The sequence below is a fragment of the Bubalus bubalis genome, chromosome 6, assembly GCF_019923935.1.
Source record: "Bubalus bubalis isolate 160015118507 breed Murrah chromosome 6, NDDB_SH_1, whole genome shotgun sequence".
In the NCBI taxonomy this organism is placed as follows: Eukaryota; Metazoa; Chordata; class Mammalia; order Artiodactyla; family Bovidae; genus Bubalus; species Bubalus bubalis.
In genome coordinates this window covers 47,153,603-47,178,804 of record NC_059162.1, presented here as the reverse complement: position 1 = coordinate 47,178,804, position 25,202 = coordinate 47,153,603, and the positions used below count along the sequence as shown (strand labels likewise).

Sequence of the window (25,202 nt, the reverse complement as noted above, 5' to 3'; positions counted from 1 at the left end):
AGCAATTGCTTGGGGGATTGGGCATTTGGACAAGCCATAAAATAATCAAAAATTTAATACTGTTTGGTAGCAGCCTAGAACTCTTTGAATTAGTGGTTAGATTAACCATTCACAGGTATAAGCACTTCACTCCTACCTGGATTTAATAGTTCTGTTCATTGGGGGAATAAATTCTCTTGGTTGGTTTGAGGGCTTAAAAAATAATTTCTTGAATGTAAGGAAGTGACCTCAGCATTCATAACTAGGTTTCATTTGGTCTAATGCTATTTCTACACTCTGACAAAATAACAATCTGAAAGTGAATTACTTATCATTCATTACCTCAAAAGAACCAAGTCAAGAACCAGTCCAACCTCAAATCATTTAGCTACATTTGCCAAATTGTGTGTGTTTGTGTAAATTTCTAGGCAGCCTTAAGTCTGTTTATACAGTAAAGTCTTCCAGACAGCTGTTAAAAACCACAGTCTCAAAAAACTACCTTTAGAAATATCTACAAATACTAGAGCTCATTCAAAAATATACATCTTAGATTTTCTCTTGGTCACTGTTGGGGAGTTTCAAAGGAAATCTCAGATAGGACAGTCTCAGCTCAGTTTTGAGTATAATTAGTTTCTCTTTCTCTTGTCTTAATTACTTTCAATCTATTCTGTCACTTGAAGATTTCAAACTCAACTGTTTTATGACTGTGAAATATTGTCACAATTTATGCTAATCAACCTAATTAATTCCCAGGGCAACCTTCCTGTGGATTGTGGTAGAGTATATGATAAAGTCACTAGTTCTCAATGGTGAGTAGATTGTTTCTTCCAATTTGATGTTTACAACCATTGCTGTATGATTCATTTTCCTGTATCAGAAAGCTAGTGAGCATATTTCAATGGCTCCAATGTATCTATATTCTTCATCATGCTGCTGTTTACCAAAGTGCGAGTTATTACCTGCTTACCAACCAGGCAAGTATGAGAAACTCAGTAATTAATTTTTATAACTGTCCATCTGTCCAGACTTCCAACTGCCAGGAAAGAAACAGCTATTAAGAAAACCCACACCCTGCCTACTCAGATTTCCCAACTTAAGGTGCTCAACACAGAGAACTTTGGAAAGAGATGGAAGAGTGAAGGAACCTAATATTCAACTTGAAACTCTTTATAATAAACACTTCTTTTTCCCCAAAAGTGGAATGCAAAGCGTGATTCTGAGCTTTGCCAATTCCTGCCATCCTCTAATAAAGGTATCAGATAGACTATGTTCTGTAGGGCTGTGCTTAGTCACTCAGTCATGTCCAACTCTTTGCAACCCCATGGACTATAGCCCGCCAGGCTCCTCTGTCTATGGGGATTCTCCAGGCAAGAATACTGGAGTGGGATGCCATGCCGTTCTTAAGGGCAACTTCTCAACCCAAGGATCAAACCTAGGTCTCCCACATTGCAAGCAGGTTCTTTACTGTCTGATCCACTTTGGATATAAGAAGCTTGAGCAAATGGGTAGGTTAAATTGCCCCAAGAATATAATAAGCTCTAGGATGTCTACAGAATGCCACATGGGGTGACCAAAATGTCACTGGACTGGGTGCCAGGACTTGCCTCTGAATCCTGGCTCTGGCATTTAATGACTATAGACTCTTTAATCTTGTTTGCTCTAGTTTTCTAAATTGGATATAATATTTACCTCTAACAAACAAAAGCTTAAAAATTTATGGCATAAAGTAGACACTTCCTATTGTTTTCATCCTCTCCAAAAAGCCTTTCTGCCCCTCCACATCATAGGGTCTTTCCCTTCTTTGTGCTTAGTAGAATGTCTTATTTGCACATCACGTCTGGGCACAGCATCAGGCACTGCCGGATAGCAATACCCCTTCATTTTACATGACTATATATCTTCTCTTTCTGAAAATATGTTAATTTCTTTGAGGTCAGGAAATCCATCTTCTCTTTTTTCTGCTCTGTCTACCACCTACCCCCACAACAATATCAAGTACAATGTACTGGTAAATACTTACTGAATTGAATTTTTTTTTCTCATCCTGTACTCCCCTCCTCCTACTGTTTTTTGAGTATGAGTTTATACATGCATTTATAAACAAGATTAAGTTTTAAAATATATGGAATAGCTTTGTCTAATTATAAGTTGAAGATTTATATCTACAATTGTATATGTTATACATGTTACAGACAATTGAGCATCACTGAATTAAAGCACCAATAATATATTTGCAATAAAACACATCAAGTGCTTTGAGCAGCAATAATAGCCTATAGGACATCCAATACCAGCAGCACAATTACTGCCTTTTCAATAGACTTTTTACTTTGCTCTTCGCTAAAAAGGTTACAATATTCACTTTTTGTGAATAGGTTAACAGAAGTACATAAAAAGATGAGTGTGTATATGTGGCACCAATGACCACCCCCAACTACTTCATTTAAATAAAAAATCAACCACAAAAATTAGTTTTGCATCACTCATCTTATATTCCTGATACATTTACTTAGGCATTCTGACACTGAACAGGAATAATGAAACCAGGCTCTGCAATTTGGGTTCAGTTCAGTTGCTCAGTCGTGTCCGACTCTTTACGACCCCATGAATCGCAGCAAACCAGGCCTCCCTGTCCATCACCAACTCCTGGAGTTCACTCAGACTCACATGCATCGAGTCAGTGATGCCATCCAGCCATCTCATCCTCTGTCGTCCCCTTCTCCTCCTGCCCCCAATCCCTCCCAGCATCAAGGTCTTTTCCAATGAGTCAGCTCTTCGCATCAGGTGGCCAAAGTACTGGAGTTTCAGCTTCACCATCATTCCCTCCAAAGAAATTCCAGGGCTGATCTCCTTCAGAATGGACTGGTTGGATCTCCTTGCAGTCCAAGGGACTCTCAAGAGTCTTATCCAACACCACAGTTCAAAAGCATCAATTCTTCGGCGCTCAGCCTTCTTCATAGTCCAACTGTCACATCCATATATGACCACAGGAAAAACCATACCTTGACTAGATGGACCTTTGTTGGCAAAGTAATGTCTCTGCTTTTGAATATGCTATCTAGGTTGGTCGTAACTTTCCTTCCAAGGAGTAAGCGTCTTTTAATTTCATGGCTGCAGTCACCATCTGCAGTGATTTTGGAGCCCCCAAAAGAAAGTCTGACACTGTTTCCACTGTTTCCCCATCTATTTCCCATGAAGTGATGGGACAGGATGGCATGATCTTAGTTTTCTGAATGTTGAGCTTTAAGCCAACTTTTTCACTCTCCACTTTCACCTTCATCAAGAGGCTTTTTAGTTCCTCTTCCTTTTCTGCCATAAGGCTGCTGTCATCTGCATATCTGAGGTTATTGATATTTCTCCCGGCAATCTTGATTCCAGCTTGTGTTTCTTCCAGTCCAGCGTTTCTCATGATGTACTCTGCATAGAAGTTAAATAAACAGGGTGACAATATACAGCCTTGACGAACTCCTTTTCCTATTTGGAACCAGTCTGCTGTTCCATGTCCAGTTCTAACTGTTGCTTCCTGACCTGCATACAGATTTCTCAAGAGGCAGGTCAGGTGGTCTGGTGTTACCATCTCTCTCAGAATTTTCCACAGTTTATTGTGATCCACACAGTCAAAGGCTTTGGCATAGTCAATAAAGCAGAAATAGATGTTTTTCTGGAACTCTCTTGCTTTTTCCATGATCCAGCGGATGTTGGGAATTTGGTCTCTGGTTCTTCTGCCTTTTCTAAACCAGCTTGAACATCTGGAAGTTCATGGTTCACGTATTGCTGAAGCCTGGCTTGGAGAATTTTGAGCATTATTTTACTAGCATGTGAGAAGAGTGCAATTGTGCGGTAGTTTGAGCATTCTTTGGCATTGCCTTTCTTTGGGACTGGAATGAAAACTGACCTTTTCCAGTCCTGTGGCCACTGCTGAGTTTTCCAAATTTGCTGGCATACTGAGTGCATCACTTTCACAGCATCATCTTTCAGGATTTGAAATAGCTCAACTGGAATTCCATCACCTCCACTAGCTTTGTTCGTACTGATGCTTTCTAAGGCCCACTTGACTTCACATTCCAGGATGTCTGGCTCTAAGTCAGTGATCACACCATCATGATTATCTGGGTGGTGAATATCTTTTTTGTACAGTTCTTCTGTGTATTCTTGCCATCTCTTCTTAATATCTTCTGCTTCTGTTAGGTCCATACCATTTCTGTCCTTTATCAAGCCCATCTTTGCATGAAATGTTCCCTTGGTATCTCTAATTTTCTTGAAGAGATCTCTAGTCTTTCCCATTCTGTTATTTTCCTCTATTTCTTTGCATTGATTGCTGAGGAAGGCTTTCTTATCTCTTCTTGCTCTTCTTTGGAACTCTGCATTCAGATGCTTATATCTTTCCTTTTCTCCTTTGCTTTTCACTTCTCTTCTTTTCACAGCTATTTGCAAGGCCTCCCCAGATAGCCATTTTGCTTTTTTGCATTTCTTTTCCATGGGGATGGTCTTGATCCCTGTCTCCTGTACAATGTCACGAATCTCATTCCATAGTTCATCAGGCACTCTATCTATCAGATCTAATCCCTTAAATCTATTTCTCACTTCCACTGTATAATCATAAGGGATCTGATTTAGGTCATACCTGAATGGTCTAGTGGTTTTCCCTACTTTCTTCAATTTCAGTCTGAATTTGGTAATAAGGAGTTCATGATCTGAGCCACAGTCAGCTCCTGGTCTTGTTTTTGCTGACTGTGTAGAGCTTCTCCATCTTTGGCTGCAAAGAATATAATCAGCCTGATTTCGGTGTTGACCATCTGGTGATGTCCATGTGTAGAGTCTCTCTTGTGTTGTTGGAAGAGGGTGTTTGCTATGACCAGTGCATTTTCTTGGCAAAACTCTATTAGTCTCTGCCCTGCTTCATTCTGTATTCCAAGACCAAATTTGCCTGTTACTCCAGGTGTTTCTTGATTTCCTACTTTTGCATTCCAGTCCCCTATAATGAAAAGGACATCTTTTTTGGGTGTTAGTTCTAAAAGGTCTTGTAGGTCTTCATAGAACCGTTCAACTTCAGCTTCTTCAGTGTTACTGGTTGGGGCATAGACTTGGATTACTGCGATATTGAATGGTTTGCCTTGGAAACGAACAGAGATCATTCTGTTGTTTTTGAGATTGCATCCAAGTACTGCATTTCGGACTCTTGTTGACCCTGATAGCTACTCCATTTCTTCTGAGGGATTCCTGCCCACAGTAGTAGATATAATGGTCATCTGAGTTAAATTCATCCATTCCAGTCCATTTCAGTTCGCTGATTCCTAGAATGTCAACATTCACTCTTGCCATCTCTTGTTTGACCACTTCCAATTTACCTTGATTCATGGACCTGACATTCCAGGTTCCTATGCAATATTGCTCTTTACAGCATCGAAACTTGCTTCTATCACCAGTCACATCCACAGCTGGGTATTGTTTTTGCTTTAGCTCCATCCCTTCATTCTTTCTGGAGTTATTTCTCCACTGATCTCCAGTAGCATATTGGGCACCTACTGACCTGGGGAGTTTCTCTTTCAGTATCCTATCATTTTGCCTTTTCATTCTGTTCATGGGGTTCTCAAGGCAAGAATACTGAAGTGGTTTGCCATTCCCTTCTCCAGTGGACCACATTCTGTCAGATCTCTCCACCATGACCCACCCATCATGAGTTGCCCTGCGAGCATGGCTTAGTTTCACTGAGTTAGACAAGGCTGTGGTCCTAGTGTGATTAGATTGACTAGTTTTCTGTGAGTATGGTTTCAGTGTGTTTGCCCTCTGATGCCCTCTTGCAACACCTACCATCTTACTTGGGTTTCTCTTACCTTGGACGTGGGGTATCTCTTCACTGCTGCTCCAGCAAAGCACAGCCGCTGTTCCTTACCTTTGACGAGGGGTATCTCCTCACCGCCGCCTTTCCTGACCTTCAACGTGGGATAGCTTCTCTAGGCCCTCTTGTGCCCGTGCAGCCACTGCTCCTTGGATGTGGGGTTGGTCTTCCCGGCCGCCGCCCCTGACCTCAGACTTGGGTAGCTCTTCTCCACCGTTCCTGCACCGTTGCAGCCTGGCACTCTCGGCTGCTGCCCCTGACCTCGGACGTGGGGTAACTCCTCTTGGCCGCCGCCCTTCGGGCATCAGGTTCTCCCGGCTTCTGCCCCTGACCTCGGACGTGGGGTTTGGGTTACTGAATCTAATTTGGGAACCTATATTATGTGAAGCATGTAGCTTCAACATGGGACAACAAACTGGGCCCACATATGGCAGACTGAAGCAAAGGCCAGTTAGGGATTATTTAAAAAATAGATCTACCTATAGAAGAAGTTCCCATTCCCATCACTTGTTTGGGACCACCAATAACCTTCACATTTCCCATTTGAATAGACATTTCAAGTAAGTTTGAATCTTACTCTAGTAAAGATGACTGTCCATTGAAAAGTGTGTTCTCTCTCTTCCAGAGTTTAGAGTGCTTTGGGAGAAGTCAGGAACTACAGAGATCAGCCTCCCTTTTATCTAAGTGAACCCATATGATTGCTCTTTTCTGTGCAATTTGAGCGGAAATGATGCGTGATGTATCTGGGCAAATGTAGTTAAGAAACAAGTGTATATCATCTTCTTTTGGCTACAAGTTAGATACATACCAAGGACTTCAAGATGCTAGGGAATGGCCATGCCATATAAAGGATCAAGTTTGCATTTCTGAATCACCAAGTGGAAGAAAGTTGCCTGATAACTAGGATTATCCAATATGAATGAATAGGTATTAACTTATTGTGTTAGGTTATTAAAGTTTGAGTATTTATTTGTTATGGCACTATATGTTACCCTAACTTATTAAATCAACCACATTTTACATGGACGATGGTGTATCTCTTGATATTTGCTACTGCCTGTAGTAATTCCATCCTCTCCTGGATCATCCAACAATCCTGAATCCTTTTTCTCTATCTGTACCTTTTAAAGTTGGCCTTCTAAGCCCACTGCTTGCATTTGCCCCACCCCTGCCCCGGGCAATGTTATTATACCTTTAGGGCATATTGTTGATTTCTAAATTTTACCTCTAGCCTAACTTTTAGCCTGGCATGGTCAAATACCTATGAAACTTCTCTTCCTGGGTGTTCCACTGACATGTCAAACTTAATTTGTCTGAAACTAGGATCAACATCTTCCTCCCTTCCTTCTCCTATCCCTAGAGCACCTCCCCTACTACATTTTCTATCTCAGTAAATGGCACCAGCCTTATCTCAGAAAAGAGCACTGCAAATTATCCCAGACTCCTCTTTTCTCCTCATTTTCCATATTTGGCACTTTACGAAGTCCAGCAAATTTTACCAACTAAGTACTTAAGGAATCCATCCTGTCATACCCACCCTAAAGAACACTGTCCTGGCTCAAGGTCCCATTATTTTTCATGTAGGCCATGCCAGAACACAGTGGCTAAGCACATGGACTTTGGAATCAGGCAGATCTTTGCTAAAGTCTCAACTCTGCAACTATTTCTCAGCTGTCTGATCTGGGGAAATTAACTATCGATTTAAACCCGTTTCTTCCCATCTGTGAAGTAAGAGATACTAATAGCACTTTCCAAATGGGGCTGCCATAATCAGTGAAGGAAATTAGGTCCAGAGGGACCTTAAAACAGCCTGGCATGGAGTAAGGGACCATAATGTTAGCTGTTGTGGTTGGATACTCTGCTTCCATACTCACCTCCATGAATTTGCTGTCCTTAACGAAGTAACTTCTCTAAAATAGAAATTCTGCCATCTTTGACTCCAGTGTTGTAGATGGAAAGGAAAAGATCAGGGATGAGAAATATTCAGAGATAGAATTGGTAGGAATTGGAAACTGATTAGGATAATTGATAGACATCTTACTAGAAATGTCTATCACAAATTATATAAATTGGATAAATTTGCTTTTGTGAGTAAATTAAATGTAAATTTAAGATCCTCTGTTTCCTTTTTTTTTTTTTCCAGATTGAATCTGCATTTTAAAAACTCAACAACTAAATTAGTGATTATCCAAGTTTAGCATAAACCATACTCACTGAATAATGGCCAACTCATTTGTTTACTTACAGAACATGCATGAGAGCTAGAAAACAGGAAATTCAAATTAACCAAAAGTTCTATCTGAGAAAACAAAATCTAAGGAAAGCTCTAAGAATAGTATATTTTAATTCTCATTACTATTCTTTTCACACATCTCTTTCCAGTAATACTTTTCTCTCCTTTTTAAAAAATCTCATCCCCAAGGTATCCTGAACAGACAATGACAGCATTTGGAAGACAAGAGTGGAAATAAGTGAGGTCCTCTTATAAAACCAAGAATCACTATACATCTACTAAGTGCCAAACAGCAAGGATGTTCTTCACATATATTGTCTCAGTTCTCAAAGTAAAACAAAACAAAACAAAAAATAATTAACTAATTGAAATAAACCCCATGACTTATATATGTAGCTTCCCTGGTGGCTCAGATGATAAAGAATCTGCCTGCAATGCAAGAGACCCAGGTTGGATCCCCAGGTCAGGAAGATCTCCATAAGAAGTACATGGTAACCCACTCCGTATTCTTGCCTGGAGAATCCCATGGACAGAGGTGCCTGGTGGACTGCAATCCAAAGGGTCATAAAGAGTCAGACACAACTGAGTGACTAACACTTTCACTTTTCATGTACCATGAGCAACATATAATTTCTATTTTACAGAAAAAGGTCTCAGTGAAGTTAAGCTACCTGCCTGAAAAGGTATTTATTTGCCAGGATTTGAATCTATTTTCATCTGACATAAAGGTCACTAGCTTTATTTTATATTACAATATCCTAGATATCCAAACAATGAAGAGTCTACAACTATGTATTTGACTATTCTGTACCTCTTTGTTGTGTATGTGAACAACAACAACAAAATATAGATTGTGGGTAAGAACTTCTCACATTGTCACACTGTTCGTATCCACATGAGAACTGAGTCTGTGAAACACAGAAACGTCCCTGAGGAAGAAACCAGTCACAAAAGCCACCACGAGCACCAGTAATACACAAGCACACAAGTCCTGGTGGGATCATCCTCCGTTCCTCATGCCATTCCCACTTGATGAAATAAACATCCCCTAGTTTCCTGTAATTTGGGCTTCAGACTCCCTGGAGAGTAAATTCACATACTTTTCTGTGTTGTAGTGGGACGGAGTCCTATAAAATAGCAGAGAACAAACGATTGGTGAGCAACTTTTTTTAATCAGATTCTTTCTGAGAAACTGATTTCATTATTTGTTCACTAGACAAGCTCCCCCTAAATCTATTCACAATTAAAAAAAAAAAATTACCCAGCTAGTAGTATTGAACTGTGCCTTAATTAGAGCAGCCAAGAATGTCTTGTATAATTAACTGGGCTTTGTTTATAATTATTTCCTTGTGGTTAGGACTGCTTTCTGCTTGTAACTGGGGCAACGCTAATAGTAACACTAACCTTTGATTTTCATGTGAGAGTAACTGAAGGACAGGCAGAAGAAACAGGCCAGACCTAGCAAAGTAAAACCAAAGGACATGAAACACTGGGATTCCTTTTGACCTTCTGTTTTGCCTCAGGATGAACACAATCTCCCTAACCTCTGCCCCAGTCTAAAGTCTAGATGTTGACCTATGGGTTTCTTTATCATCCTGTCAAGTAAAAGAAATTATTCCTTTACTTTTGGAAAATGGAGTGAAGTCTTTTCTCTTTGAGGTCCATGTGCTAGTTTTTTGCCTTCAGATCCACTCTCATCTTCTGGACCCAGCTCTGTGCCCCGTTGGATGACATCAACATCCTTTGACTTTCCATTAGGTTTGGCCAACAAGAAACCCTAGGAGACATGTAGAAGGAGAAAGGATGGGAGGGATGAAGGAGGGAAGGATAGGTGGATAGGAGAGCAGGAGAAGAATCATGTCTCAATACTTATTCCCCTGGCTCCTTCCCTGCAGTTATCTCAGGCAGACTGTATCCTATCTCTAAGTCAAAAGTCTATGAACAGGCCTATAAATAGTCTTCAAATAGCCATCTGTCTGTGGACACCTATAATCACTCTTTCCTCTTAATACTTATCTCCAATGTTGGAAACAGTTATAAAAGAAGAACACTGTTATACTTGCCCTGGAGGCTCAGATGGTAAAAGCATCTGCCTACAATGCGGGAGACCCGGGTTCGATCCCTGGGTTGGGAAGATCCCCTGGAGAAGGAAATGGCAGCCCACTCCAGTATTCTTGCCTGGAAAGCCTCATGGACAGAGGAGCCTGGCAGGCTATAGTCCAAGGGGTCACAAAGAGTCAGACACGACTGAGTGACTTCATTTTCACATTCTTTAAAAACTGTATTATCTACTGTGGTTACCCTACACCCTACCAAAACTTTGTTAATAGTCCCAATCAAACCCCCCTAAATCTGCATCCAATGTGAGACACTTGGGTTCAATCCCTGGGTCAGGAAGATCCCATGGAAGATGGCATAGCAATCTACTCCGGTGTTCTTGCCTGGAGAGTTCCATGGACAGTGGAGTCTGGTGGGCTCCAGTCCATGGGGTCCCAAACAGTGGAACACAACTGAGTGACTACTACTCCCTACTCCTCTGTTCTTGGCTAGTAAAATGGACACAGCTTGGATTTATAACACCATGTGTCCCCACTCATGCACATCCCCTTACCTTCTAGAAGACTACAGCAATAATAGAATTCTTAGTTGTAAGGAATGTGGAAATTCCCCAAATGAGTAATTAATCAACAGTATTCAAGGTACTAGAATGTGGCTGGGTGGACTCAGAGGCCCTTGGCCAAATAAGACTGTCCAGGTCCTGATGAATAACAATAGGAATTTAGATACTGACAAAGTAGGAATTATTTTTATTTTTCCTATAAATCTTGTTAATTGTGGTTAGTGTGGTAGCATACCCACCTAAAAATTCTATAAATTCTTATCACATTCCTTCTGCTTGATGTTTAAGGTACACTTTCTTAGAAAGAGAAGTAAAGGAAAAAGATGTATAATAGAAGCTCTTTAAAATATATCATTTTTTTTTTATCTCTATGGGGTGTGGGGCAATGTATTAGGTACCTCAGTTTCTTCCTTCAGGTATCTTGCAGCCCAATAAGAGAGACAGATTGCTATAGGGTATAAAAGAGAGAGAGAAAAAAAAAAAAAACATTGAGTAGTAAAAGTAGTTTTAAATAGCCTCACAGAAAGGGAAACAATTAAGGGAAACCTAGAGGGATCCCACCAGGTAGAAGTAAAGAATGGAAATTATAGACAGAAAAAGAGCAGGGCCAAAGGCAATGAGGCATAATAAAATAATTGAAATGTACAAGAATTGTGAGTAAGTAGTGTGTTACACAAAAATGATAGGAGTTTCAGCAGTGAAAATTTAATAATGCATAAGGTCCAAGAAGGGCTTCCCTGGTGGCTCAGTGGTGCAGAATCTGCCTGCAGTGTGGGAGACAGGTTTGATCCCGGATTGGGAAGATCCCCCAGAGAAGGGAAAAGCAACCCACTCCAGTATTCTTGTCTGGAGAATTCCATGGACAGAGAAGCCTGGCAGGCTACAGTCCACGGGGGTCACAAAGAGTCCAACACAACTTAGCAACTAAGCAGCAGCAGCAGCAAGGTTCAAGAGGGAAAATATCTAGGAATGAGACTAGAAAGCTCAGAGATGATGAAATAATAAAGTTCCTACCAAACCTTCACAGCTTAAGAAAGCCTTCAAATGGTTTTGGAGTTTATTCTATAGATAATGATGAGCCTATGAGGTTATTTTTAACAGAAGAGTTAAAATCTTCTGTTAAGAGTTAAAATCTTGTGACTAAATCTGTTTTTAAGAAATATAATTTCAGGGAGGAGTATATGAGAACCAAGAAAACAATTGGAAATCTAATTAAAGTCTTCTAGCCTATACCAAATCAAAATCAAAGTAAGGTGTGTTGGTTTGTTTTCCCCTGGCTGTGCGAGGTCTTCCTCGCTGCACGTGGGCTTTCTCTAACCGCAGTGGGCGGGGCTACCCTTCATGTGGTGCACAGGCTTCTCACTGTGGTGGCCTCTCTTGTCTGGAGCACAGGTTTTAGATGCAGGGGCTTGAGTAGTTGTAGCACGTGGGCTCGGTAGTGTGGCATGCAGGCTCTAGAGCTCGGGTTCAAGAGTTGTAGCACGCAGGCTTAGTTGCTTCGCGGCATGTTTGGCTTGCAGTCAGGCAGACTGGCAGGCAGATTCCTACCCACTGTACCACCAAGGAAGTCCTAAGTAAGTTATTTGAAAGGACTAAATAAGTTGGTAAGCATCTGGTAAATGAACCAATAGAAAAAAGAGATTAAACAATAAAACAGATTATCAATATCAGCAATGAAAAAGGAGACAAAACTAAAATTTCTCCGTAGATATTAAAAAGATCAAAGAAGATATGATTAAAATCTCTATCCAATAAATTTGATGATTTGTATGAAGTAAACAAAGTACTTGATAAACACAATTTACAAAAATGCTACAAGAAGAAATAGAAAATGTCAATACCTCATTCTAAGAAATTGATTTCATATTTGAAGATTTTCCCTCAGGGAAATCTTCAAGTCAAGATAGCTTTTACTGGTGAATATTTCCAGAGAGTTAATTAATGAAAAGATAATTCAAATTTCATATATTATATATATGATTTTTGACTGGGGAATAGCTGCCGTCAAGTGTACTTCTTGCTGAAAGATTACTTCTAGTTACAAAGAATATATATCACAAGTTAATGATTTTATTGCTTTTCAATGTGTTGGAAGATGCAAGAATTTGTTTTCATTCAAATTCTTCCTGAGATAAACATCTAACTATCTAAGGGGGCCTGTTTGTCCAAAGCACCGAGAGCTTCATTCTGTAATTATCTAATTTCCTCTCAGAGTACACAGTCAGGCAGTGACTGTAGTGGGTTATGATTGAATCCTTATAGAACTGGGTGAGCAATCCTCTTTGTTCTTCTTTGTTTACAGGTGGATAAATAAATTGTGACATATTCTTACAATGGAACAGTAGAAAGCAATGAAAATAAATGAAATATTCCCTCATCTACCAATGTAGACAAATTTCACAAACATAAAACTGATCAAAAAAGCTAGACAGCAAAGAGAACATTGCATTATTCCACTATATAAAGTTCAAAAAATAGGCAAAACTAATCTATGGTGATAAAAGTCAGGATAGTAATTTCTTTTGGAGCAGTATTTAGAAAAGGATTCAATGAGTCCTTCCTTTCTGAGTTCAGTTCAGTTCAGTCGCTCAGTTGTGTCCAACTTTTTGCGACCTCATGAACCACAGCATGCCAGGCCTCCCTGTCCATCACCAACTTCCAGAGTTCACCCAAACTCATGTCCATTGAGTTGGTGATGCCATCCAACCATCTCATCCTCTGTTGTCCCCTTCTCCTCCTGCCCTCAATCTTTCCCAGCATCAGAGTCTTTTGACTCATTATCAAATGAGTCAGCTTTTTGCATCAGGTGGCCAAATATTGGAGTTTCAGCTTCAACATCAGTCCTTGCAATGAACACCCAGGACTGATTTCCTTTAGGATGGTCTGGTTGGATCTCCTTGCAGTCCAAGGGACTCTCAGGGGTCTTCTCCAACACCACAGTTCAAAAGCATCAATTCTTCTGCGCTCAGCTTTCTTTATAGTCCAAATCTCACATCCATCCATGACCACTGGAAAAACCATAGCCCTGACTAGATGGACCTTTGTTGGCAAAGTAATGTCTCAGCTTTTTAACATGCTGTCTAGGTTGGTCATAACTTTCCTTCCAAGGAGTAAGAGTCTTTTAATTTCATGGCTGCAATCACCTTTGTGAGTAGTCATGGATTATTTCCTGATATTGATAGTTTTATGAATTTGTTCACTTTATAAAAAGCCATTAATCTGTGAATTCAGGATTCACTCACTTTACTGTATGTATGTAATACTTCTGTAAAACCATTTATTAAATAGATGCATGAATTGACCGATCACCATGTAAATAAAATTAGCTTAGAAAAAGGAGAACCTATAGTAATTGGTAACAGTGTCAGACTTTATTTTTGGGGGCTCCAAAATCACTGCAGATGGTGATTGCAGCCATCAATTCCTTAGACAGGAAGATCCGCTGGAGAAGGAGTAGGCTACCCAGTCCAGTATTCTGGCCTAGAAATTCCACAGACTATACCTATGGTGTCACAAAGAGTCGCACCAACTCAGCAACTTTCACTTTCACTTTTTACTTTTGTGCAAACTACTCAGTATCTCAAAGACTCAATGTTGTATGTGCTAAATGGGAATAACAACTACTTTAAAAGTTGTTATGAGAAATTCACAATATTAGGTGTAAAAAGCTTTTAGCAAAGTATCCAAAATGTAATAAATATGAAATACATGGAAGCTATTTATGAGATTTGAAAATTTATCTTCAGATACTTGAAATGTTAATAAATATTTCTTTCCTCAGACTAACCATGTATAAATTAATTCTATATAAAGAGTCAAGACCAAGCCCAAGGATCCTCTTCCAAAACACAAGTAACTAACAAAAATTTGAATATCTGGAAAACAACATTGTACAGCTTACTAGACAACATCTATGAGTAACCCAAGACCAGATGAAAAAAAAGATTTTCTTGATAGTGCTCAAAATTTATGGAAAAGAAATGCAGATATGTTTCAGCTGTTTTTCACCTTTATTCCCTTCCATGGTTTTGAAAGCTCATGTGAGTTCTAATTATTTGTTGGCAATTTTTCATGGAGGCAAAAAGAGACAGAATGAAAGAACAAAGTAAGAGCTTTCAGGCTTAAACCAACCTGCCTCTATGTGACATTAGCATCTCATCACTTCACAAGGTTATAACTCTACTTTGTGTCCACATCTATTGATGTCTAAACAGAGTCCCATGTCCAAGAAATACCAGTTTCATGAGCACATAGGTGGTATAACCTCACTATATTTAGAACAAAGATTGGGTGAGATGAAAGAGGAAGTATCCTGGAGGAGATGTAGAGGTGCAATGCTCATTTGATTTATTCTGTGTTATCTCATTCACTTCTTGCATCAATTTACTTAATTTTACTTTACAATGATATTCACAGAAAGACTATTACAGCTATTGTTCCTTTAGATTCATATCCAAATTACTTATAAGTATTCATTTTAGATTTTGCTGATGTTCTGTAGAAAAGAAATAGTCAGGGGATGCTTTCTGTATTTAAAAGAAATTGATTCACATACAAAGGAATAAATTTTCCCCACGAATATGCAACATATGAAAAAAATAGCTAAGAAAATTAAATGAAATCTACTTTGGTGCCACTAAGGATTTGAGGTAAAACTGAATCAAATGACTTGCAGTTGAAAAACATGCCAAACTTAAATAGATATTACTTTCAGAAACTCATATTATTGTTTGGAGTCAGCAGAATTGATAGAAAATTAAAAGAAGGAGCCCTACATATATTTGTAGGCACTGACCACTATCCACATATCACAGCCCATGAGAACCCATTGCTTTTCATGTTAAATCTCTGTTTTTTGTTTTTGGTAACTGCCGTTTATTCTTTGATATATTCATTTAATGTTGCAACAAAAAATTGAAAATAGAGCAGCTTATTAAATAATCTACTATATTACAAAAAATAGTTTGAGTGTTTCTTTAATGTGACTGATCTGATGGATGTTTTGTCATTAGGCAAACATAACCCACATAAAGTAGATTGTAATAGCTGATTGTCAACTTCTTAATCATTTAATAAGGTATTCTTATGGGATCTAGACTAGTTTTTTAAACAAACTATCCTGATGACTAGGGCCAAATCATTCACCATTTATTTATTCAACAAATGTTAAGTGCCTAGGTATACCAGGCCTTGTGGCAATTTGGTATGAAGATTCCTTGAGAGAAGAAACTGTTTTTTCCACCTTGATATTCCTGGTATTCTGTTCATAACATTATCCTGGCAATGGTTAAAGATTTACCATGGGCTTCCCAGGTGGTGCTTGTAAAGAACCTGCCTGCCAATATAGGAGACAAGAGATGCTCGTCCAGTCTCTCTGTTGGGAAGATCCCCTGGAGGAGGAAACGGCAACCCACTCCAGTATTTTTGTCTGGAAAATCCCATGGACAAAGGGGCCTAGCAGACTACAGTCCATAGGGTCACGAAGAGTCGGACATGACCGAAGTGACTTAGCATGTGCACAAAGATTTAATGTTATTGCTCTCATATTGCTTTTTATTACTATTAATCATTGTAAAATAGAAAAGTAGCACAACAATGGAATTCATCAAATCTCTATGTATTTATATAATTTGGGAGAATCTGTCTCTAAATGGAGCTCCTTGTCCCAGTGGCAGAGGAAAATCCAAATAAAAAATGTCCTTCAGATAGCAATGTTTCCCTAGGAAGAGGCTACATAATTTTCTAAGTTAAAGAAAAATTATTAGCCCCACATTCTGGAAATACTGACTAGCTCATTATATCAAACAATGTATGGTCCTTTTAATCACTGCTAAAATACTGAGTGCTCTCTTTAATGCCTAGTCAATAAGCAGATTAAAACATAAATGCCACTAAATATGCTTTAAATATCAGCTCCATTGAAATATTTCTAAGTTCTGTATCCTCTTAAAATAATCCCCATTTGAAATTGAGAGGAAATGTCACCCATATGAGTTTCTTCAGAATTTAAGCTCTGATTATACAAGGAATTATGTACTATATAGCTTTGGAAATCGGATAATTAAAGAAGTACCAGACTCTTTGTTGATGACATTTTTAAGCTTAGAAAGTTTTTATCAATGCTACAGTCAAATTTCATTTTTAAAATAGTGTTTTACACACTGAGTACATTTCTAACTCCAATTAAAGCTAGCTACCTTAAGGAGAAACTGTGAAGAAAGCCAAAGATGCACAATCACACCAGACAAGTGAAGTCTTGCACTACTAGAACCTACAGAACTGCACAAAGGCCATCTGCTTTGATCAGGTCTCAATAGGGAAAGGAAGGTAAGTACAAAATTATAAAGGAGTAACTCGAACTTTCAAGGAAATAATGGTCTGCTAAAGAAACTGAGCTAGTTCAAATGTGACTTGATTTACCCTCTTCAAATTTTATTATTTTAGTCTCCATTTTCAAATGACGTACAAACAGGAAGTCTTTCATAAGACAAATCTGATTCTTCCTTGAGTGAATGTAAAGTGACCAAAATATATGTTCACATCTGATTCAGGGTAAGGGAGATTTTGTCATCATTTTCCCTTTATCAGAGGACTTGGGAATACTTTCTAAGTATTCGACTAAAAGGATCCCTCTTTGTCCTCTTACCAGTCTAATCATGGTATTTAATTCCAATTAACCAGGGACTGTATTAAATATTCTTGAAATATACATTTTGCCTAGGTCTTTCAAATGTTGCATATTTGACTTCAGCTTAATAATACATCTATGTGTAATGTGTATAATACACCTACATTTTTCTTTGTAACTTCCTTTGTTAAGGAAATATAATATACACATAATCCAATTAAAAGCCTAAAATCTAAACCCTAATATTTAAATCACCCACATTACTTTCCTTCTGGGATTATGTCTTTTTTTCTCTCTTATACTATCCTCTCTTGCCAATCAAATGAGTGAAAATAGTAAGATTTCTCATTATTCAGTCACAGACTATAGTTGGAGTTGAAGATCATCAGAGATCATCTATTCTTTCATTTTGCAAAAGAATAAACTGAGCCACAGACATGTTAAGTCACACAGTTAGTGTCAGAACTTGGATTGCTTATTGTATAATTTCAGATCACCATTTAAATACAAACTTCCCCATTCAGAAGTGTTCTCAAAAGAGAAGGTGAAAATATCATTGGAATTGCAATCCGGAAGAACCACTCCATGAGCAAGAGAAAGAAATCCAACCCAGTATCACTTGCCATACCATTTCCTGAGAGGTTGTGTTGTTCCAAACAGGCACTTTTGCTAACTTGCACCAAAAGGTACCATACAGTTGGGCTTCCCTAGTGGCTCAGATGGTAAAGAGTCTGCCTCCAATGCAGGAGACCTGGGTTCGATCATCCCTGAGTTGGGAAAATCCCCTGGAGAAGGGAAGAGCTACTCTCTCCAGTATTCTTGCTTGGAGAATTCCATGGACAGAGAAGCCTTGCGGATTCCAGTCCATGGAGTTGCAAAGAGTCAGACATGACGGAGTGACTAACACTTTTCACTTTTCACCATACAGTTGGGCGGTGGCCCTGATCATAATTAAGCCACCTTTTGGAGTTATTTGATGGAAAGGGTAAGAGGGGGCTTCAGAAATCTCCTGAGAGTGCTGACATCTGGGATTTCTGAAACTGAATTAGTTGAACCTAATAGCAACTCAAGAGGAAAGGTCACACAGGTTTGGGTGAGAAATTCATGATTTGTAAATGTCAGCTAAGATTTGGATAAGCATCTGGCTTTTGGTTATACATCTGAAAATGAATAAACACTGAAATCTGGAGGATTCATACTCACTGGACCTAATCCACCCAGGATTTAACAGCCAGAAAAGAAATGCTGGTTATGGCAAGGATTCCACCAACTTTTAAATCAATTTACACACAAAAACAAAGAAGCACATATGTAGATGTCTGTATACATATGTAAACATGTCTATACATAACCCACACACACAAATATGTGTATATTTCTACACATTTCATGTATATATGCATGTAGGCTTGCGTGTGTGTGTGTGTGTGTGTGTGTGAGTGTGTGTGTGTGTTTAAATATTCCAAAACATTGGGCCAGTTGGCCATGCATCTAGTTTCTCTTGGAAAAGATTTACTTCATATCTAATAGAAATATACAATCTGGTTAAATGTTGCTGGTAAAATGTCTAACACATGGGTGGATTGAGATTGTGAACAAGTAGAGAATACTAAAGCAGCCTGTTGGAGATAGACCCTTTGAAAGGAGGCCAGAAAACATTTCATTCCAAAGAGAGAGGATACGCATCTATTGTTTCTCCAGCTGGCTAAGCAAAGGCAGGGATGTTTCCTACTAAACAGCCTCATTAACATAAGCATAACTACAGGGTAAGTTTTCAAGCTCATTCCAAGTGAATTCAAAGGGGTGGGGGAAGAAAGATGCCATTAATATGCACAACTCATGCAGACAATGATATGAAGCTAATTCATTTCATCATATTATCACCATAGCATATTAACTTAAAAGAAATAATAAGACAACATGGAAATGTTTGCATATTAGAGAGAATTCTCGTTGTACCCTATTAGCACCATATCCTATTAGTATTGCATTAGGCTACCATGCTGCAATGCTAAAATGATGAAATCCCACTGTGAAAACTGATATTGAATTCTTGTAATGTTTCAGAATCATTTTTAGCACTGCATATAAATAATTCATGTGAGCAGATCTAATGAATTGATGGAAGAAAAAAAAGCATCCCTTGGCATTGTGAGCATATTTATGAATGTAAAGTCACGAGCAAGTTGCTTTCTCATAGAAGGTGGGCAGGGGCTGAAATGTGACATCTACTCCAGAGCTGGTTATTAATATAACTAGGAATTCTAGGTCAAGTCCTGTTGAAATGTTCCTGAAAGAGTATTTTCTTCCAGGAAAGGTGGTACAATATTGATTGGCACTCTCCTGTTCTTTTTGAATCTAGACTGTGGATCAACTGAGGCAGGCACGCTCACTTAGAGACAATTGCTGCTGCTACTGCTGCTAAGTCGCTTCAGTCGTGTCCGACTCTGTGCAACCCCATAGACGGCAGCCCACCAGGCTCCCCCGTCCCTGGGATTCTCCAGGCAAGAACACTGGAGTGGGTTGCCATTTCCTTCTCCAATGCATGAAATTGAAAAGTGAAAGTGAAGTTGCTCAGTCCTGTCCAACTCTTTGCGACCCCGTGGACTGCAGCCTACCAGGCTCCTCCGTCCATGGGATTTTCCAGGCAAGAGTACTGGAGTGGGGTGCCAGTGCCTTCTCTGAGAGACAATTGCTATACAGAAACCAAATTTAATTAACTGAGAACCCAAGTGAATTAGTGTCTTTTTACTCTCAAAGTCTTGGTCCAAGCCTTACCCAACTGTCATCATTATCTGATTCTTCCATCTCTCCGGAACACTAGCCTGTATGCTCCTTGAAGTCAGGGATCATTGTTTATATCTCTTACCCTAATCCCTAGCACAATGCCTGGCCCTGACTAGGTGCTCAATAAACACTTGACTGAGTGGATGGATGAATGAATTAATGAATTTATTCAATTCCAAAGACTCCAATTAAAAATTTGGAATAAAAGCGGAGGAGTGGGTCATTTACATTTAACTCTGAGTGTTTTACTAAACTAAATCTTTATTTGTAATGTTGAATTTAGTCAAAACAGTTTCGGTTCAGAAAGGCATTTTAATTTAATGGAATTCTTCCAGAGTTAGACACAGTTGTTTAAATTCCTGCCTTAGATTAATGGTTTTTTGGTTTCTCATACCTCATATTGCATATTGGTGTCAGTGCGCTTGCAGAGAAGTAATCCTAATGCAATTTCAACTCCCTAGGATGGAGATTTCCTGCAAGGAGAGCTGTCGTGTAAAGCGTGTTCCCCTATGTAGAAATATTGCTGGCAGTTACTGTGAATTGCAGGGCAGAAGCCAATGACCTGTTTTTGGTTCTCTGTGTAGCTTACTTGTGGGCACTGAGATTCTTTGCTACTACTCTCTGGAGTTCACTACACTTAAGCTCCAGTTCCCTCGTGGCCTATTTCCCGCATTCTGCTCAGTGGACAGATTACACAACGCCCCTAGTTGCAGGTCTTCTTTCTACAGTGACTTGTTTCAAAGCTAAAGAAAGTGGAAAAGAATAACTAATAGATTTTTCTGGAAGAAGACACTGGATTTTTTTCTCTTTTTCATACCCCAGAGAATATTCTAATGTGGAATTGAAAGAGATCTCTTCACCTTTCTGTTGGGCAAGGGGGTTAGAGAAGACAAGGTTCCAAAAGAATGAGACTGGCATTTTACAGGAACAGATCACCTTTAATGAGGCGAGAAGGGGCAGCAGTCAGATTAGTGAGTGGCGGCACTAACCCAAGAAGAATAAGTGTATATAGGCATATATGTTGAAAGCTACTGTCTTAAGAGGGCCTGTTCTTCTCCAAGGTTGTTCGGGGTAATCTCTTAAAAGGCTGGGCAAGGAATTCTGGAGATCGGCCAGAGGCTGGACCAGCTGAGAGCTGGGCGTAATCAACCTTAATGTCCATTTTTTTTTAATGTCCATTTTTTTTTCCTTAGGGTTAGAGAGTTCTTTGTTTTGCATAGAATGATGGGGAGGACCTGGAGGGGAGTTTTAACTCCAGGCTATATTGAGCCATGTAACTTTCCTTCACTTTCAATACCTGCCCTCCTGTATTCACGTGCATACACACACACAGATGCACACATTGGCTCTTTAACTATGGTTGAGTGTTCATCCAAGTCTCAGAGTCATTTACCCAGAAAAGTAGCTTTTTCTTTAGGCCAAAAGGCCAGAGTGAGAAATGTGGGCCTCCTAAGCCATGTCTCTGTGGAGAAAAATGAAAGGTCATTTATTGTATGGTAAAGTATACTAGCAGAGAAGGCAATGGCACCCCTCTCTAGTACTTTTGCCTGGAAAATCCCATGGATGGAGGAGCCTGGTAGGCTGCAGTCCATGGGGTCACGAAGAGTCAGACACAACTGAGCGACTTCACTTTCACTTTTCATTTTCATGCATTGGAGAAGGAAATGGCAACCCACTCCAGTGTTCTTGACTGGAGAATCCCAGGGACAGGGCAGCCCGGTGGGCTGCTGTCTATGGGGTTGCACAGAGTCGGACACGATTGAAGTGACTTAGCAGCAAAGTATACTAGGGGCTTCCTGGGTGGCTCAGACAGTAAAGAATCTGCCTAAAATGCAGGAGATCTGGGTTCAATCCCTGGATCTGGAAGATGCCCTGGAGACAGGAATAGCAACCCACTCCAGTATTCTTGCCTGGAGAATTCCCTGGAGAGAGGAGCCTGGCCGGTCTACAGTTCATGGGGCCATAAACAGTTGGGCACAACTAAGCCACTAACACTTTCACCTTCAACAACACAAGCAATTCACGCCAGCAAAGCTAGGTGAGCCAGTCACTAAAGAGGAGCTCCCATAGGTGCTTTCTCATGCTTCTCTTGCCCTTGACTTCCCAAGAGTTTCCTAGGGTAGACTGAGTAGTCAACTCTGAGGGAAGTAAAGGGTCCTTTGTGTGGGGTGACTGTCATGGTTGGAAACAGAAGTCTGAATGGAGAACAAGTGTTCCCATCTCTTTAGATGGGTTAGCAAAACAAATATGTTTTCACTCTCTTCCCTGTGCACTGAGGAGTCACACGTAAGTTGACAGGTCAAGTTTGACCATACAGTAGTATATGAGTAGTAGTGATAGTTGTTTATAAGGCATTAAGACACAAAATGAAAACTCACAATCTTTTTTTTTTTTTTAACCAGTTAAAAGGCAATTTTTTACTAACTATGCACCTCAAAATGCAACTGGAAATGGAATGGAAAATGTGAAATGTTGTTGAATTTGAACCAGTTTGGATTAAGGAAATGATAAAACAGGTGATATCCATATGCAGCAATTTGCTCTGTTTTGCTGGTGAATAGATTTGAATTACTCTGCTGTCCTTTTGTGGCTCCCAGATTACTGCAGGTAATCTGCTAAAGTTGTTTCTAGGCTAATAAAACACTGGTCAAAAAATCTAATTGTGCTTTTTAAAAGGCTCATATTTTGTCTTTTTTGTTTGGACAAATAATGTTGTAAAGGCATTTTCTCCTATTTTTCATTTCTAAGCATTTGTTGAGCACTTGCCATGTATACTTTGCATTCATTATTTTATTTTATTTCCATTTTACAGCTTATGAAACTGAGACTCAGAGAGATTAAGTAACTTCCTCAGGGTAACAGAGCTCTGTGAGTAGAGAATAGATACTAATCAAGGTTTATTTGATTCCAGAACCCAGGTTCTTAACTCTTTTCTCAGAATACTAACAAACAAGGCCTAAGCAAGCACCAGCAGATTTGAAGTCTAAAACATATCTAACATTGATAAAATAAATACCAGTTCCTCACTGGGTTGCTACAAATGAATAGTCTGAGCCTAAACTGTTTCCATCATACTGTGACTATTAAATATATATAATAGGTCTGAGGCCTTTCTACGTGTTAAGAAATTCAGGTGGATCCCAGTAAAACTACTTCCTAGTGGTCTGCTAAGGATGAAAGAGCAGATTTACTGACTCAGATAAAAACTGCTCTATGTATCAACTTTGGTGATTACTAATTGTATGATTTTCAACAGGTGTCTTAGTTTCTTTAAATTCTTTACCTAAAACAAAGACAATACCTAATTTGTGGAACTGTGAGAAGTAAATGAGATCATCTCAGTGACTGCACATAATGGTACGCAGCAATTGTTACTTCTCTTTTATCACTCTCTTAGAAGCTGACCTAGGTCCAAGCACAGGAGATGCATTTTCTATCTGAGTCAGTAAATCTATGCTTTCTTCCATAGTAGGCCACTTCCTAAGAAGTAAAAATGTGAAAGTGTTAGTCACTTCAGTCAAGTCCACCTCTTTGTGACCCCATGGACAATAGTCCACCAGGCTTCTCTGTCCATGGAATTCTCCAAGCAAGAATACTGGAGTGGGTAGCCATTCCCTTCTCCAGGGGATCATCCCAACCCAAGGATCGTACCCAGGTCTCCTTCATTGCAGGCCGATTCTTTACTGTCTGATCCACCAGGGAAGCCCTTTAAATTCTTAATCTCTAAAACAAAGATAATACGTAATTTTTAGATCTGTGAAAAGTAAATGAGATCATCCTAGTGGCTGGCACATAATGGTATGAGCAAGAGTGACTTCTCTTTCTCACTTTGCTGTTAATAGAAGCTGACCTGGGTCTAAGCACAGGACTACTTTACACTCTTCACAGTCGTGCCCACAAACTTTCAAATAGCCACAGGTCTCAAATTCATTTTTTTCAATCCAATATTAGTCTCCAAACATGGTGTTAGGATTCCTATAGGATTCAGAACCAGGTTCAAAATGTAGACTTTCACTGTCAAGTGGTATCACGTGCCCAGCCAAAGGGCCTCACTTATGTGATTCTTAACAGTAAGATATTCGTGTAAAAAATACCTCACCAGGAGATATAAATCCCAATGGTATTTTTCTCAATGTACCTGTCCCATTTTAGCTGATTTCAGTTTTTCCAATGTAGAAATAAATCTCATACTGAACAAAACCCATAAATCCTGAACCCTGATCACCTCAGCAAGATTTCCTAGCTGTCTGAAAGGCTAGTTTTATTATGGATCAGTCAGTGCCATGCTTTTCAGGTCATTCTGGCCCTAGTCAGCACAGAACTGATTTCAAAAGTCCAGGAGAGTATGAACCAATGTGGAAGTTCAAGCAGGAACCAACAGGGTCTCAAAACTCACCAGGAATTCCAATCTAGTCTCAGTCTTGAAAGGACTCCTGGCGGATGTTCAGCATGCCTTGCCTTCACTACACAAGGCAGGTCTCACCAAATACTGAGTGTGTATTTCAGTGGAGGGCTGATCTGCGCCATATCACTGAAATTCAAAAACGTACTAAGGAAACTTCACAAAGTCTGCAAGGCAGTCAACAGTGCAAGCCTCCCTCCTGGATTTTTAGCTTCCCAAAAATGTAATCTAAAAATCACACACTAAGCCTTAAACGAGGACTATCTGAGAGTTATGCATGACATAATTCCATACCATCATGGTAACCACAAAGTTTTAAAATGCCTTTTTTAAAGGCTTATTAAATCTCTCTTCTTAATTAAGCCTTTTGTCAAAGAAAACTAGTAGCCTCCTTTGTTTCTCTGTGCTAATAAAATGTTCGGGACACTTTTCTTGTAAATTCAAGACATAGAAAGGTGACCCCACACATCATCACAATTTCACCTTTCAATTAACCAAGACAGATCTAGGTTCATCACAGCAAGAAATTCTGCTTTTAATTGGCTACAAGAGTAATATAGTAGTTAAATGCGGAATTATTGCTCTAGGTTGTTAATGTTTGCAATAAGTTTCAACTAAACATCCTCATCAAAATGTCAAATTTATTCCTGACGTAACAAAATACATTCAATGGCTGATCATGTATTCATTAATATCTTGTGTTGCCATCATGCC

The 25,202-nt window shown here is 39.3% G+C and overlaps 1 pseudogene; it reads left to right on the top strand.

Annotated features, from left to right (window-relative positions):
- Nucleotides 1-21,231, top strand: part of LOC102403623 — a 93,528-nt pseudogene extending 72,297 nt beyond the window's left edge.
- Nucleotides 21,232-25,202: the final 3,971 nt, after the last annotated feature.